The following is a 15,106-nucleotide window of genomic DNA, read 5'->3' as shown; positions in this document are numbered from 1 at the left end:
TGTAAGTTCCAAACATAGTCAGTAAGAAGAGTCAGTCTTCTTGTACTTAAGTCGGCATTGTGCCTTTTGTATTTAATTCCGATTCAATTTCTGTGTTTCGTCGTCAATAAGAAAGTACAAGGGATACAGTAAACTTGAAGTGAAGCATCGGAATCTATAACTAGTGTCACCGGAATGGTTCAAATCATAGACAGTAAGAAAATCCAGTCTTCCTGTACTTGTCGGCATTGTGCCTTTTGTATTTAATTCCGATCCAATTTATGTGTTTCGTCGTCAATAAGAAGGTCCAAGGGATACAGTAAACCTGAAGTGAAGCATCGGAATCTATAACTAGTGTCACCGGAATGGTTCAAAACAAAGACAGTAAGAAGAGCCGGTCTTCTTGTACTTAAGTCGGCATTGTGCCTTTTGTATTTAATACCGATGCAATTTCTATGTTTCGTCGTCAATAAGAAGGGCCAAGGGATACAGTTAACAGATAGTGAAGCATCGCAATTTTAAACTGGTCTCACAGGGAATGTTCAAAGCATAGTCAGTAAGAAGAGTCAGTCTTCTTGTACTTATGTCAGCATTGTGCCTTTTGTATTTCATTCCGATGCAATTTCCGTGTTTCATCGCCAATAAGAAGGTCCAAGGGATACAGTAGACATTAAGTGAAGCATCGGAATCTAAAACTTGTCTCACAGGAAATGTTCAAAATATAGTCAGTAAGAAGAGTCAGTCTTCTTGTACATAAGTCGGCATTGTGCCTTTTGTATTTAATTCCGATGCAATTTCTGTGTTTCGTCGTCAATAAGAAGGTCCAAGGGATACAGAAAACCCGAAGTGAAGCATCGGAATCTATAACTAGTGTCACAGGAATGGTTCAAATCATAGACAGTAAGAAGAGCCAGTCTTCTTGTACTTAAGTCGGCATTGTGCCTTTTGTATATAATTCCGATGCAATTTTGGTGTTTCGTCGTCAATAAGAAGGTCCAAGGGATACAGTAAACATATAGTGAAGCATCGGAATCTAAAACTGGTCTCACAGGAAATGTTCAAAACATAGTCAGTAAGAAGAGTCAGTCTTCTTGTACCTAAGTCACCATTGTGCCTTTTGTATTTAATTCCGATGCAATTTCTGTGTTTCGTCGTCAATAAGAAGGTCCAAGGGATACAGTAAACCTGAAGTGTAGCATCGGAATCTATAACTAGTGTCACAGGAGTGGTTCAAATCATAGACTGAAAGGAGAGCCAGTCCTCTTGTACTTAAGACGGTATTGTGCATTTTGTATTTAATTCCGATGCAATTTCTGTGTTTAATCGTTAATAAGTAGGTCCAAGGGATGCAGTAAACATATAGTGAAGCATCGGAATATAAAACTGGTCTCACAGGAAATGATCAGAACATAGTCAGTAAGAAGAGTCAGTCTTCTTGTACTTAAGTCGGCATTTTGCCTTTTGTATTTAATTCCGATGCAACATCTGTGTTTCATCAACAATAAGAAGGTCCAAGGGATACAGCAGACATATAGTGAAGCATCGGAATCTAAAACAGGTCACACAGGAAATGTTCAAACATAGTCAGTACGAAGAGTCAGTCTTCTTGTACTTAAGTCGGCATTGTGCCTTTTGTATTTAATTCCGATGCAATTTCTGTGTTTCGGCGTCTATAAGACGGTCCAAGGGATACAGTAAACTTGAAGTGATGCATCGGAATACATTACTAGAGTCACAGGAATGGTTAAACTTATACAGTAAGAAGACCCAGTCTTCTTGTACATAAGTCGGCATTGTGCCTTTTGTATTTAATTCCGATGCAATTTCTGTGATTCGTCGTCAATAAGAAGGTCCAAGGGATACAGCAGACATATAGTGAAGCATCGGAATCTAAAACAGGTCACACAGGAAATGTTCAAACATAGCCAGTAAGAATAGCCACTCTCCTTGTACTTCAGTCGGCATTGTGCCTTTTGTATTTAATTCCGATGCAATTTCTGTGTTTCATCGTCAATAAGAAGGTCCAAGGTATACAGTAAACATATAGTGAAGCATCGGAATTTAAAACTGGTCTCACAGGAAATGTTCAAACATAGTCAGTAAGAAGAGTCAGTCTTCTTGTACTTATGTCGGCATTGTGCCTTTTGTATTTAATTGCGATGCAACTTCTGTGTTTCATCGTCAATAAGAAGGTCCAAGGGATACAGTAGACATATAGTGAAGCATCGGAATCTAAAACTGGTCTCACAGGAAATGTTCAAAACATAGTCAGTAAGAAGAGTCAGTCTTCTTGTACTTAAGTCGGCATTGTGCCTTTTGTGTATAATTCCGATTCAATTTCTATGTTTCGTCGTCAATAAGAAAGTCCAAGGGGTACAGTAAACCTGAAGTGAAGCATCGGAATCTATAACTAGTGTCCCCGGAATGGTTCAAACATAGACAGTAAGAAAAGCCAGTCTTCCTGTACTTGTCTGCATTGTGCCTTTTGTATTTAATTCCGATGCAATTTCTGTGCTTCGTCGTGAATAAGAAGGTCCAAGGGATACCGTAAACCTGAAGTGAAGCATCGGAAACTATAACTAGTGTCACAGGAATGGTTCAAATCATAGACAGTAAGAAGAGCTAGTCTTCTTGTACTTAAGTCGGCATTGTGCCTTTTGTATTTAATTCCGATACAATTTCTGTGTTTCGTCGTCAATAAGAAGGTCCACGGGATACAGTTAACCTGAAGTGAAGAATCGGATCAGTAAGTAGTGTCACAGGAATGGTTATAAATCTAGACAGTAAGAAGAGCCAGTCTTCTTGTACTTAAGTCGGCATTGTGTCTTTTGTATTTAATTCCGATGGAATTTATGTGTTTCGTCGTCAATAAGAAGGTCCAAGGGATACAGTAAACCTGAAGAGAAGAATCGGAATCTATATCTAGTGTCACCGAAATGGTTCTAAACATAGACAGTAAAAAGAGCCGTTCTTCTTGTACTTAAGTCGGCATTGTGCCTTTTGTATTTAATTCCGATACAATTTCTGTGTTTCGTCGTCAATAAGAAGGTCCAAGGGATACAGTAAACCTGAAGTGAAGCATCGGAAACTAAAACCGGTCTCACAGGAAAGGTTCAAATCATAGACAGTAAGAAGAGCCAGTTTTCTTGTACTTGAGTCGGCATTATGCCTTTTGTATTTAATTCCAATGGAATTTCTGGGTTTCATCGTCAATAAGACGGTCAGAGGGATACAGTAAACCTGAAGTGAAGCGTCGGAATCCTTAACTAGTGTCACAGGAATGGTTCAAATCATAGACAGTAAGAAGAGTCAGTCTTCTTGTACTTATGTCGGCATAGAGCCTTTTGTATTTAATTCCGATGCAACTTCTGTGTTTCATCGTCAACAAGAAGGTCCAAGGGATACAGTAGTCATATAGTGAAGCATCGGAATCTAAAACTGGTCACACAGGAAATGTTCAAAGCATAGTCAGTATGAAGAGCCAGTCTCCTTGTACTTAAGTCGGCATTGTGCTTTCTGTATTTAATTCCGCTGTAATTTCTGTGTTTAATCGTCAATAAGAACGTCCAAGGGAAACAGTAAACCAGAAGTGTGGCATCGGAACCTATAACAAGTGTCACAGGAATGGTTCAAATCACACACAGTAAGAAAAGTCAGACTTCTTGTACTTAAGTCAGCATTGTGCCTTTTATATTTAATTCCGATGCCATTTTTGTGTTTCGTCGTCATTAAGAAGGTCCAAGGGATACAGTAAACCCGAAGTGAAACATCGGAATCTATAACTAGTGTCACAGAAATGGTTCAAATCATAGACAGTAAGAGGAGCCAGTCTTCTTGTACTTAAGTCGGCATTGTGCCTTTTGTATTTAATTCCGTTGCAATTTCTGTGTTTCGTCGTCAATAAGAAGGTCCAAGGGATACAGTAAACATATAGTGAAGCATCGGAATCTAATACTTGTCTCACAGGAAATGTTCGAAACATAGTCAGTAAGAAGAGTCAGTCTTCTTGTACCTAAGTTGGCATTGTGCCTTTTGAATTTAATCCCGATGCAATTTCTGTGTTTCGTCGTCAATAAGAAGGTCCAAGGGATACAGTAAACCTGAAGTGTAGCATCGGAATCCATAACTAGTGTCACAGGAATGGTTCAAATCATAGACAGTAAGAAGAGCCAGTCCTCTTGTACTTAAGACGGAATTGTGCCTTTTGTATTTAATACCGATGCAATTTCTGTGTTTAATCGTCAATAAGAAGGTCCAAGGGATGCAGTAAACTTGAAGTGAGGCATCGGAATCCGTAACTAGAGTCACAGGAATGGTTCAAACATATACAGTAAGAAGAGCCAGTCTTCTTGTACTTAAGTCGGCATTGTGCATTTTGTATTTAATTCCGATGCAGTTTCTGTGATTCGTCGTCAATAAGAAGGTCCAAGGGATACAGTATATCTGAAGTGAAGCATTGGAATCCAAAACTGGTCTCACAGGAAATGTTCAAAACATAGTCAGTAAGAAGAGTCAGTCTTCTTGTACCTAAGTCGGCATTGTGCCTTTTGTATTTAATTCCGATGCAATTTCTGTGTTTCGTCGTCAATAAGAAGGTCCAAGGTATACAGTAAACCTGAAGTGAAGCATCGGAATCTGTAACAAGTGTCACTGTAATGTTTCAAACATAGACAGTAAGAAGAGCCAGTCTCCCTGTACCTAAGTCGGCATTGTGCCTTTTGTGTCTAATTCCGATGCAATCTCTGTGTTTCGTCGTCAATAAGAAGGTCCAAGGGTTACAGTAAACCTGAAGTGAAGCATCAGAATCTATAACTAGTGTCACCGAAATGGTTCAAACCATAGACAGTAAGAAGAGCCGGACTTCTTGTACTTAAATCGGCATTGTGCCTTTTGTAGTTAATTCCGATGCAATATCTGTGTTTCGTCGTGAATAAGAAGGTCCAAGGGATACAGTAAAGCTGATGTGAACCATCGGAATCTATAACTAGTGTCACAGGCATGGTTCAAAACATAGACTGTAAGAAGAGCCAGTGTTCTTGTACTTAAGTCGGCATTGTGCCTTTTGTGTTAATTCCGATGCAATTTCTGTGTTTCGTCGTCAATAAGAAGGTCCAAGGAATACAGTAAACCTGCAGTGAAGCATCGGAATCAATAACTAGTATCACAGGAATGGTTAAAATCATAGACAGTAAGAAGAGCCAGTCTTCTTGTACTAAAGTCGGCATTGTGGATTTTGTATTTAATTCCGATGAAATTTCTGTATTTCGTCGTCAATATGAAGGTCAAAGGGATGCAGTAAACCTGAAGTGAAGCAACGGAATCTATAACTAGTGTCACAGGAATGGTTCAAAACATAGACAGTAAGAAGAGGCAGTCTTCCTGTACTTCAGTCGGCATTGTGCCTCTTGTATTTAATTTTGATGCAATTCCTGTAATTCGTCGTCAATAAGAAGGACAATGGGATACAGTAAACTTGAAGTGAAGCATCGGAATCTATAACTAGTGTCACAGGAATGGTTCAAAACATAGACAGTAAGAAGATCCAGTCTTCTTGTACTTAAGACGGCATTGTGCCTTTTGTATTTAATTCCGATGCAAATTCTGTGTTTCATCATCAATAAGAAGGTCCAAGGGATACAGTAAACATATAGTGAAGCATCGGAATCTAAAACTGTTGTCAAAGGAGATGTTCAAATCATAGACAGTAAGAAGAGCCAGTCTTCTTGTACTTAAGTCAGCATTGTGCCTTTTGTATTTGATTCCGATGCAATGTCTGTGATTCGTCGTCAATAAGAAGGTCCAAGGGATGCAGTAAACCTAAAGTGAAGCATCGGAAACTATAACTAGTGTCACAGGAATGGTTCAAAACATAGACAGTGAGAAGAGCCAGTCATCTTGTACTTAAGCTGGCATTTTGGCTTTTGTATTTATACTGATGCAATTTCTGTGTTTCGTCGTCAATAAGAAGGTCCAAGGGAAACAGTAAATTTGAAGTGAAGCATCGGAATATATAAGTATTGTCACAGGAATGCTTCAAAACATAGACACTAAGAAGAGTCAGTCTTCTTGTATTTAAGCCGGCATTGTGCCTTTTGTATTTCATTCCGATGCAATTTCTGTGTTCCATCGTCAATAAGAAGGTCCAAGGGATACAGTAGACATATAGTGAAGCATCGGAATCTAAAACTGGTCTCACAGGAAATGTTAAGAACATAGACAGTAAGAAGAGTCAGTCTTCTTGTATTTAAGTCGGCATTGTGCCTTTTGTATTTAATTCCGATTCAATTTCTGTGTTTCGTCGTCAATAAGATAGTACAAGGGATACAGTAAACCTGAAGTGAAGCATCGGAATCTATAACTAGTGTCACCGGAATGGTTCAAAACATAGACAGTAAGAAAAGCCAGTCTTCCTGTACTTGTCGGCATTGTGCCTTTTGTATTTAATTCCGATGCAATTTCTGTGTTTCGTCGTGAATAAGAAGGTCCAAGGGATACAGTAAACCTGAAGTGAAGCATCGGAAACTATAACTAGTGTCACAGGAATGGTTCAAAACATAAACAGTAAGAAGAGCCAGTCTTCTTGTACTTAAGTCGGCATTGTGCCTTCTGCATTTAATTCCGATACAATTTCTGTGTTTCGTCGTCAATAAGAAGGTCCAAGGGATACAGTAAACCTGAAGTGAAGCATCGGAATCTGTAACTAGTGTCACAGGAATGGTTCTAAACATAGACAGTAAGAAGAGCCAGTCTTCTTGTACTTAAGTCGGCATTGTGCCTTTTGTATTTAATACCGATGCAATTTCTGTGTTTCGTCGTCAATAAGAAGGTCCAAGGGATACAGCTAACATATAGTGAAGCATCGCAATTTAAAACTGGTCTCACAGGAAATGTTCAAAGCATAGTCAGTAAGAAGAGTCAGTCCTCTTGTACTTATGTCAGCATTGTTCCTTTTGTATTTAATTCCCATGCAATTTCTGTGTTTCATCGCCAATAAGAAGGTCCAAGGGATACAGTAGACATTAAGTGAAGCATCGGAATCTAAAACTTGTCTCACAGGAAATGTTCAAAACATAGTCAGTAAGAAGAGTCAGTCTTCTAGTACTTAAGTCGGCATTGTGCCTTTGTATTTAATTCCGATGCAATTTCTGTGTTTAATCGTCAATAAGAAGGTCCAAGGGATACAGTAAACCTAAAGTGTGGCATCGGAACCTATAACTAGTGTCACAGGAATGGTTCAAAAAATAGACAGTAAGAAGACTCAGTCTTCTTGTACTTAAGTCGGCATCGTGCCTTTTGTATTTAATTCCGATGCAATTTCTGTGTTTCGTCGTCAATAAGAAGGTCCAAGGGATACAGAAAACCCGAAGTGAAGCATCGGAATCTATAACTAGTGTCACAGGAATGGATCAAATCATAGACAGTAAGAAGAGCCAGTCTTCTTGTACTTAAGTCGGCATCGTGCCTTTTGTATTTAATTCTGATGCAATTTCTGTGTTTCGTCGTGAATAAGAAGGTCCAAGGGATACAGTAAACCTAAAGTGTGGCATCGGAACCTATAACTACTGTCACAGGAATGGTTCAAAAAATAGACAGTAAGAAGACTCAGTCTTCTTGTACTTAAGTCGGCATCGTGCCTTTTGTATTTAATTCCGATGCAATTTCTGTGTTTCGTCGTCAATAAGAAGGTCCAAGGGATACAGAAAACCCGAAGTGTAGCATCGGAATCTATAACTAGTGTCACAGGAGTGGTTCAAATCATAGACTGAAAGAAGAGCCAGTCCTCTTGTACTTAAGAAGGCATTGTGCATTTTGTATTTAATTCCGATGCAATTTCTGTGTTTAATCGTTAATAAGTAGGTCCAAGGGATGCAGTAAACATATAGTGAAGCATCGGAATATAAAACTGGTCTCACAGGAAATGATCAGAACATAGTCAGTAAGAAGAGTCAGGCTTCTTGTACTTAAGTCGGCATTGTGCCTTTTGTATTTAATTCCGATGCAATTTCTGTGTTTCGGCGTCTATAAGACGGTCCAAGGGATACAGTAAACTTGAAGTGAGGCATCGGAATCCGTAACTAGAGTCACAGGAATGGTTAAACTTATACAGTAAGAAGACCCAGTCTTCTTGTACATAAGTCGGCATTGTGCCTTTTGTATTTAATTCCGATGCAATTTCTGTGATTTGTCGTCAATAAGAAGGTCCAAGGGATACAGTAAACCTGAAATGAAGCATCGGAATTTATAACTAGTGTCACAGGAATGGTTCAAAACACAGACAGTAAGAATAGCCACTCACCTTGTTTTTCAGTCGGCATTGTGCCTTTTGTATTTCATTCCGATGCAATTTCTGTGTTTCATCGTCAATAAGAAGGTCCAAGGTATACAGTAAACATATAGTGACGCATCGGAATTTAAAACTGGTCTCACAGGAAATGTTCAAACATAGTCAGTAAGAAGAGTCAGTCTTCTTGTACTTAAGACGGCATTGTGCCTATTGTATTTCATTCCGATGCAACTTCTGTGTTTCATCGTCAATAAGAAGGTCCAAGGGATACAGTAGACATATAGTGAAGCATCCTAATCTAAAACTGGTCTCACAGGAAATGTTCAAAACATAGTCAGTAAGAAGAGTCAGTCTTCTTGTACTTAAGTCGGCATTGTGCCTTTTGTATTTAATTCCGATTCAATTTCTATGTTTCGTCGTCAATAAGAAATTCCAAGGGATACAGTAAACCTGAAGTGAAGCATCGGAATCTATAACTAGTGTCCCCGGAATGGTTCAAACATAGACAGTAAGAAAAGCCAGTCTTCCTGTACTTGTCTGCATTGTGCCTTTTGTATTTAATTCCGATGCAATTTCTGTGCTTCGTCGTGAATAAGAAGGTCCAAGGGATACCGTAAACCTGAAGTGAAGCATCGGAAACTATAACTAGTGTCACAGGAATGGTTCAAATCATAGACAGTAAGAAGAGCTAGTCTTCTAGTACTTAAGTCGGCATTGTGCCTTTTGTATTTAATTCCGATACAATTTCAGTGTTTCGTCGTCAATAAGAAGGTCCACGGGATACAGTAAACCTGAAGTGAAGCATCGGATCAGTAAGTATTGTCACAGGAATGGTTATAAATCTAGACAGTAAGAAGAGCCAGTCTTCTTGTACTTAAGTCGGCATTGTGGCTTTTGTATTTAATTCCGATGGAATTTATGTGTTTCGTCGTCAATAAGAAGGTCCAAGGGAAACAGTAAACCTGAAGTGAAGAATCGGAATCTATATCTAGTGTCACCGAAATGGTTCTAAACATAGACAGTAAAAAGAGCCGTGCTTCTTGTACTTAAGTCGGCATTGTGCCTTTTGTATTTAATTCCGATACAATTTCTGTGTTTCGTCGTCAATAAGAAGGTCCAAGGGATACTGTAAATCTGAAGTGAAGCATCGGAAACTAAAACCGGTCTCACAGGTAAGGTTCAAATCATAGACAGTAAGAAGAGCCAGTTTTCTTGTACTTGAGTCGGCATTATGCCTTTTGTATTTAATTCCAATCGAATCTCTGGGTATCATCGTCAATAAGACGGTCAGAGGGATACAGTAAACCTGAAGTGAAGCGTCGGAATCCTTAACGAGTGTCACAGGAATGGTTCAAATCATAGACAGTAAGAAGAGTCAGTCTTCTTGTACTTATGTCGGCATTGAGCCTTTTGTATTTAATTCCGATGCAACTTCTGTGTTTCATCGTCAATAAGAAGGTCCAAGGGACACAGTAGACATATAGTGAAGCATCGGAATCTAAAACTGGTCTCACAGGAAATGTTCAAAGCATAGTCAGTATGAAGAGCCAGTCTTCTTGTACTTAAGTCGGCAGTGTGCTTTCTGTAATTTAATTCCGATGTAATTTCTGTGTTTAATCGTCAGTAAGAACGTCCAAGGGAAACAGTAAACCAGAAGTGTGGCATCGGAACCTATAACAAGTGTCACAGGAATGGTTCAAACCATAGACAGTAAGAAGAGTCAGACTTCTTGTACTTAAGTCAGCATTGTGCCTTTTATATTTAATTCCGATGCCATTTCTGTGTTTCGTCGTCAATAAGAAGGTCCAAGGGATACAGTAAACCCGAAGTGAAACATCGGAATCTATAACTATTGTCACAGAAATGGTTCAAATCATAGACAGTAAGAGGAACCAGTCTTCTTGTACTTAAGTCGGCATTGTGCCTTTTGTATTTAATTCCGTTGCAATTTCTGTGTTTCGTCGTCAATAAGAAGGACCAAGGGATACAGTAAACATATAGTGAAGCATCGGAATCTAATACTTGTCTCACAGGAAATGTTCGAAACATAGTCAGTAAGAAGAGTCAGTCTTCTTGTACCTAAGTTGGCATTGTGCCTTTTGAATTTAATACCGATGCAATTTCTGTGTTTCGTCGTCAATAAGAAGGTCCAAGGGATACAGTAAACCTGAAGTGTAGCATCGGAATCTATAACTAGTGTCACAGGAATGGTTCAAATCATAGACAGTAAGAAGAGCCAACCCTCTTGTACTTAAGACGGCATTGTGCCTTTTGTATTTAATTCCGATGCAATTTCTGTGTTTAATCGTCAATAAGAAGGTCCAAGGGATGCAGTAAACTTGAAGTGAGGCATCGGAATCCGTAACTAGAGTCACAGGAATGGTTCAAACATATACAGTGAGAAGAGCCAGTCTTCTTGTACTTAAGTCGGCATTGTGCCTTTTGTATTTAATTCCGATGCAATTTCTGTGATTCGTCGTCAATAAGAAGGTCCAAGGGATACAGTATATCTGAAGTGAAGCATCGGAATCCAAAACTGGTTTCCCAGGAAATGTTCAAAACATAGTCAGTAAGAAGAGTCAGTCTTCTTGTACCTAAGTTGGCATTGTGCCTTTTGTGTTTAATTCCGATGCAATCTCTGTGTTTTGGTCGTCAATAGGAAGGTCCAAGGGTTACAGTAAACCTGAAGTGAAGCATCGGAATCTATAACTAGTGTCACCGGAATGGTTCAAAACATAGACAGTAAGAAGAGCCGGACGTCTTGTACTTAAATCGGCATTGTGCCTTTTGTAGTTAATTCCGATGCAATATCTGTGTTTCGTCGTGAATACGAAGGTCCAAGGGATACAGTAAATCTGAAGTGAAGCATCGGAATCTATAACTAGTGTCGTATGAATGGTTCAGATCATAGATAGTACGAAGAGCCAGTCTTCTTGTACTTAAGTCGGCATTGTGCCCTTTGTATTTAATTCCTATGCAAATTCTCTGTTTCGTCGTCAATAAGAAGGTCCAAGGGATACAGTAAACCTGAAGTGGGGCATCGGAATCCATAACTAGTGTCACAGGCATGGTTCAAATCATAGACAGTAAGAAGAGCCAGTCTTCTTGTACTTAAGTCGTCATTGTGCCTTTTGTGTTAATTCCGATGCAATTTTTGTGTTTCGTCGTCAATAAGAATGTCCAAGGAATACAGTAAACCTGCAGTGAAGCATCGGAATCAATAACTAGTATCACAGGAATGGTTCAAAACATAGACAGTAAGAAGAGGCAGTCTTCTTGTACGTCAGTCGGCATTGTGCCTCTTGTATTTAATTCCGTTGCAAATTCTGTGTTTCATCATCAATAAGAAGGTCCAAGGGATACAGTAGACATATAGTGAAGCATCGGAATCTAAAACTGGTCTCACAGGAAATGTTCAAAACATAGTCAGTAAGAAGAGTCAGTCTTCTTGTACTTAAGTCTTCATTGTGGATTTTGTATTTAATTCCGATGCAATTTCTGTAATTTGTCGTCAATAAGAAGGTCCAAGGGATGCAGTAAACCTGAAGTGAAGCAACGGAATCTACAACTAGTGTCACAGGAATGGTTCAAAACATAGACAGTAAGAAGAGGCAGTATTCTTGTACTTCAGTCGGCATTGTGCCTCTTGTATTTAATTTTGATGCAATTCCTGTGTTTCGTCGTCAATAAGAAGGACCATGGGATACAGTAAACTTGAAGTGAAGCATCGGAATCTATAACTAGTGTCACAGGAATGGTTCAAAACATAGACAGTAAGAAGAGTCAGTCTTCTTGCACTTAAGTCGACATTGTGCCTTTTCTTTTTAATTCCGATGCAATTTCTGTGTTTCATCGTCAATAAGAATGTCAGAGGGATACAATAAACCTGAAGTGAAGCATCGGAATCTATAACTAGTGACACAGGAATGGTTCATAACATAGACAGTAAGAAGAGTCAGTCTTCTTGCACTTAAGTCGGCATTTTGCCTGTTGTATTTAATTCCGATGCAATTTCTGTGTTTCATCGTCAAAAAGAAGGTCAAAGGGATACAGTAAACCTGAGGTGAAGCATCGGAATCTATAACTAGTGTCACAGGAATGGTTCAAGACATAGACAGTAAGAAGATCCAGTCTTCTTGTACTTAAGACGGCATTGTGCCTTTTGTATTTAATTCCGTTGCAAATTCTGTGTTTCATCATCAATAAGAAGGTCCAAGGGATACAGTAGACATATAGTGAAGCATCGGAATCTAAAACTGGTCTCACAGGAAATGTTCAAAACATAGTCAGTAAGAAGAGTCAGTCTTCTTGTACTTAAGTCGGCATTGTGCCTTTTGTATTTAATTCCGATTCAATTTCTATGTTTCGTCGTCAATAACAAAGTCCAAGGGATACAGTAAACCTGAAGTGAAGCATCGGAATCTATAACTAGTGTCCCCGGAATGGTTCAAACATAGACAGTAAGAAAAGCCAGTCTTCCTGTACTTGTCTGCATTGTGCCTTTTGTATTTAATTCCGATGCAATTTCTGTGCTTCGTCGTGAATAAGAAAGTCCAAGGGATACCGTAAACCTGAAGTGAAGCATCGGAAACTATAACTAGTGTCACAGGAATGGTTCAAAACATAGACAGTAAGAAGAGCTAGTCTTCTTGTACTTAAGTCGGCATTGTGCCTTTTGTATTTAAATCCGATACAATTTCAGTGTATCGTCGTCAATAAGAAGGTCCACGGGATACAGTAAACCTGAAGTGAAGCATCGGATCAGTAAGTATTGTCACAGGAATGGTTATAAATCTAGACAGTAAGAAGAGCCAGTCTTCTTGTACTTAAGTCGGCATTGTGGCTTTTGTATTTAATTTCGATGGAATTTATGTGTTTCGTCGTCAATAAGAAGGTCCAAGGGATACAGTAAACCTGAAGTGAAGAATCGGAATCTATGTCTAGTGTCACCGAAATGGTTCTAAATATAGACAGTAAAAAGAGCCGTGCTTCTTGTACTTAAGTCGGCATTGTGCCTTTTGTATTTAATTCCGATACAATTTCTGTGTTTCTTCGTCAATAAGAAGGTCCAAGGGATACAGTAAACCTGAAGTGAAGCATCGGAAACGAAAACCGGTCTCACAGGAAAGGTTCAAATCATAGACAGTAAGAAGAGCCAGTTTTCTTGTACTTGAGTCGGCATTATGCCTTTTGTATTTAATTCCAATCGAATCTCTGGGTTTCATCGTCAATAAGACGGTCAGAGGGATACAGTAAACATGAAGTGAAGCGTCGGAATCCTTAACTAGTGTCACAGGAATGGTTCAAATCATAGACAGTAAGAAGAGTCAGTCCTCTTGTACTTATGTCGGCATTGAGCCTTTTGTATTTAATTCCGATGCAACTTCTGTGTTTCATCGTCAATAAGAAGGTCCAAGGGACACAGTAGACATATAGTGAAGCATCGGAATCTAAAGCTGATCTCACAGGAAATGTTCAAAACATAGTCAGTATGAAGAGCCAGTCTTCTTGTACTTAAGTCGGCATTGTGCTTTCTGTATTTAATTCCGATGTAATTTCTGTGTTTAATCGTCAATAAGAACGTCCAAGGGAAACAGTAAACCAGAAGTGTGGCATCGGAACCTATAACAAGTGTCACAGGAATAGTTCAAATCATAGACAGTAAGAAGAGTCAGACTTCTTGTACTTAAGTCAGCATTGTGCCTTTTATATTTAATTCCGATGCCATTTCTGTGTTTCGTCGTCAATAAGAAGGTCCAAGGGATACAGTAAACCCGAAGTGAAACATCGGAATCTATAACTAGTGTCACAGAAATGGTTCAAATCATAGACAGTAAGAGGAGCCAGTCTTCTTGTACTTAAGTCGGCATTGTGCCTTTTGTATTTAATTCCGTTGCAATTTCTGTGTTTCGTCGTCAATAAGAAGGTCCAAGGGATACAGTAAACATATAGTGAAGCATCGGAATCTAATACTTGTCTCACAGGAAATGTTCGAAACATAGTCAGTAAGAAGAGTCAGTTTTCTTGTACCTAAGTTGGCATTGTGCCTTTTGAATTTAATACCGATGCAATTTCTGTGTTTCGTCGTCAATAAGAAGGTCCAAGGGATACAGTAAACCTGAAGTGTAGCATCGGAATCTATAACTAGTGTCACAGGAATGGTTCAAATCATGGACAGTAAGAAGAGCCAGTCCTCTTGTACTTAAGACGGCATTGTGCCTTTTGTATTTAATTCCGATGCAATTTCTGTGTTTAATCGTCAATAAGAAAGTCCAAGGGATGCAGTAAACTTGAAGTGAGGCATCGGAATCCGTAACTAGAGTCAGAGGAATGGTTCAAACATATACAGTAAGAAGAGCCAGTCTTCTTGTACTTAAGTCGGCATTGTGCCTTTTGTATTTAATTCCGATGCAATTTCTGTGATTCGTCGTCAATAAGAAGGTCCAAGGGATACAGTATATCTGAAGTGAAGCATCGTAATCCAAAACTGGTCTCACATGAAATGTTCAAAACATAGTCAGTAAGAAGAGTCAGTCTTCTTGTACCTAAGTTGGCATTGTGCCTTTTGTGTTTAATTCCGATGCAATCTCTGTGTTTTGGTCGTCAATAAGACGGTCCAAGGGTTACAGTAAACCTGAAGTGAAGCATCGGAATCTATAACTAGTGTCACCGGAATGGTTCAAAACATAGACAGTAAGAAGAGCCGGACTTCTTGTACTTTAATCGGCATTGTGCCTTTTGTAGTTAATTCCGATGCAATATCTGTGTTTCGTCGTGAATAAGAAGGTCCAAGGGATACAGTTAACCTGAAGTGAAGCATCGGAATCTATAACTAGTGTCGCA

Source organism: Schistocerca serialis, unplaced genomic scaffold (genome assembly GCF_023864345.2).
Source record: "Schistocerca serialis cubense isolate TAMUIC-IGC-003099 unplaced genomic scaffold, iqSchSeri2.2 HiC_scaffold_1370, whole genome shotgun sequence".
Taxonomy (NCBI): domain Eukaryota; kingdom Metazoa; phylum Arthropoda; class Insecta; order Orthoptera; family Acrididae; genus Schistocerca; species Schistocerca serialis.
Note: the sequence above shows the minus strand (reverse complement) of the source record.